Consider the following 3,310-nt stretch of genomic DNA (forward strand, 5'->3'; position numbering starts at 1 on the left):
ACATTTTTTCATGACGTCGCGGCAACACAACACTGGCCTCTGTACGTTCCATGATGCATATCGTTAATGTTAGCGGGTTGAAAGCAGTATGACTACAAGTAATTTTTAGCAAAAAAAAAACGACCTAAAAAAAAATATATATATCTATATATTTCATGATTCAATGATCGGATCTAAACCAAATTAGTATGGGACCACCTCTGAGACACTACCTTTCCGTTGCCAAAAGAATTATCGGTTGACGTGGCCCAAAGTTATGCGGTAACATACATAAAAAAATAAAAAATAAAAAAAATAAAAATATTCCGACGAACTGATAACCTCCTCCTTTTTTGGAAGTCGGTTAAAAACTAGTAGGGATGAAGCATTGCATTTGTTTTTCAGTTTGGATTTATAATATGCTTCAAGAATATCCAATTCGTTGTGCTACAACTATGAAACATGCTTTAAGAATCTTGCTGAGTATACATATGTACATAGTATTTGGTAGATACGTTAAACTGTTTTAATACTAAAAGTAGAATTGGAAGTTTAGTTCGTTCATTTTCCTGTGCTCAATAGAATTTAAAATAACATTTCGCACGCATAACTACCAATAAAAACAACGAACTTTTTAAGGACATTGCGACGAAAATTCGAAGCAAAGACCACGTCTCTGTTAAGTTAAGCAGAGCGTCTGCCTGAAAATCACTTTAATTGCAGAGAAAAGCTTTTGTTCTGGCGCGAAAATGGCCGACGTGAGACGTGACTCGACTTTATTTTTTATATTGGATTTGTGGCAAACGCCAAAGGAAAAACTTAACTTTCAGCTGCCACAGTGCGCGTTTGTTTGTAAGATGTGATGCAAAGCAGGGATGGAATTTCAAAATGCCAAAATGTGCCTAATGGTCTTTAAAAATAGTGCCGAAAAGAAGATGAAGGTGCCACAAAATTAAAATTTCTTTCTTTTAAGGCCTTTTAAGAAATAGTATTTTAAAATACACTGAGGTAAATAAGATTTATTAATTAACCAAGTTATTGGAGTTGCGCTGGTCGGTTTTTTATAAAAACGCTGATGTTCTCAATTTTTTTATTTTCTTGACATGTTAAACATGGAAACGAGTTTCAACCCTTGACAATGTTTAAAACGTTCAGTATGAACGTTTTATTTTTAGTGTTTTTTTTTTTATTTGACCCCCATATTGGATCCGCTATTTTGAATTTAAAAAAATTGACTTCAAATTCGTAATCGGCGAGCCCAAAAACTCTCGAGTGCCGGTTTTCGAACAAAAAAATGGCTCGCCTTTCTGGATCCGGCATTTTGAATTTTGTAAAATTGACTTCAAATTCCTAACTTGCAACCCCAGAAACCCCCTGGTAACAAGTTCCAACCCATGAAAACGCGTAAGTCGTTCAGTGTCAAGGTTTTAATTTTACTAGTCTCTTTTCGCGAGCATATTTTCGGGCACTAGGCCCATTCTAACTGCCCAAGGCAGGTATGTAGTTAAGGGAATGTTCCCCAATAATACCAGAGTAAATATATGTAAAAACCACATTTTTACCTGCATTTTAACATGTCAAGAAAATAAAAAAATTGAGAGCATCAGCGTTTTTATAAAAAAGCGACTAGCGCGACCTCTAAGAAAACTTGTTTTTCAAAATAAAAAAACACGTTTCTCTTTTTTTTTAACACAAATAACAATAATTTGAGGCCGTGTTTATGAATTTCTAAAAAAAAATTTTTTTAACCACTCTAATATATATACATATGTTTTTGCGGAAACTTAATTTTTGTGATGCGTATTCATAATAGAATTCCGCTTTTTGTCAAGAGCTGCTACATAATATTACTCACGGCCCTTATTTTAATTTTTTAGCGCATTTAATTTTCACTTTTTGTAATTTTTTAATCTATAATGAAGTATGTGATTTTTTGTTATATATTGACATATTACGCTAAGGTTCTATAATTTATGATTGTGCCAAAACATGATGAATTATGCCAAAAGTGCCTCTGAGAATGAAAGTGCCAAAAATGGCACTATTGTGCCTACATTTCCATCACTGATGCAAAGTGACGAAACAAATTAAAATGAAAACGAAATCTTCTGAAATTGGCTATATGGCAAAACAATTCTGGGCAAATCACAGGAATCAGTCTAAGAAAACTTTTACAAATAAAACAGATAAAAGTGTCCATCGCAATTTTGTTGAAAACCTCAAATTTACCAACTTGTAAAAGCTGTACACAGATACATATGCATGTATATGTATTAGGGATGTTGCAAATGTCGTATGCATCCTCTTGACTTTCACCTTCACAATATAGCATTATGGCAAGATCATTGTTTTAACACCGTTTTCCAAAGAATTCTTCATTCTCATTCTCTTGGTGGTTTCTGAATTTGGAGAACTTTTAACGTCAACAGCGTTTTTCGATTTAGTTTTTGTAATTCATTTTTAATATTTTCTTCTGTGACTGGCCAGATATACGTTTTATCAGTGCACTTGCACAATATTCCAGGCACCGAGAATAACAGTTATTTTTTACGGGTTAAACTTTACCTAATATTTTTTCCAACTCCGTCAATTATCATTTGCATATTCTTCCTCTTATTTGGCGTTGTAAACGCCTAAGCAATTTTGGCCGAGATCGACAAAGAACGCCAGTCGTGTCTCTCTGTGCCAACTGACGACAATGGGAAATTCCAGGTGAAGCCAAGTCCTTTTCCATTTGGTCTCTCCCTCTTCCTCTTTTAACACCAGCGGATTGCGAGTTTAATACTTTCAGAACTGGAATGCCGCTTCCCATTCGAACGACGTGGCCAAGCCAGCGGAGCTGCCGTATTTTCATTCGCTACACTATGTCCATTTCGTTGTAAAGCTCATACAACTCATCGTTCCATCGTCTGCGGCACTCCCGTCGCCAACGCTCAGAGGCCTGTAAATCTTCCGCAAAATCTTTCTCTCCAATACTCTAAGAGCCGTCTCATCGAATGCTGTCATTGTCTAAGCTTCTGCGCCATTTATCAGCTCGGGCATGATGAGTGACTTATAGAGTGTGGTTTTTGTACTCCCGAATTGCCTATTCAGTCCAAAGTTGCACTTGTTGGCTAGAGTGATTCTAAATTGTATTCCCATGCTGACATTATTATCGGTGGTAGTGCTGATTCCCAAGTAAACGGTATTCTCTACTTCCTCGATATTACAACTGGCAACTGTGATGTGGGTGTCAAGGCGGGAATGCTCTGACTCTTTGTTTGATGACAGGAGATACTTCGTCTTGTCTTCGTTGATCACTAAACCCAATCGCTTTGCTTTTTTATCCAAC

The sequence above is a fragment of the Rhagoletis pomonella genome, unplaced genomic scaffold (genome assembly GCF_013731165.1).
Source record: "Rhagoletis pomonella isolate Grant_MI unplaced genomic scaffold, Rhpom_1.0 Rhpom_scaffold_00001, whole genome shotgun sequence".
NCBI classification, from domain to species: domain Eukaryota; kingdom Metazoa; phylum Arthropoda; class Insecta; order Diptera; family Tephritidae; genus Rhagoletis; species Rhagoletis pomonella.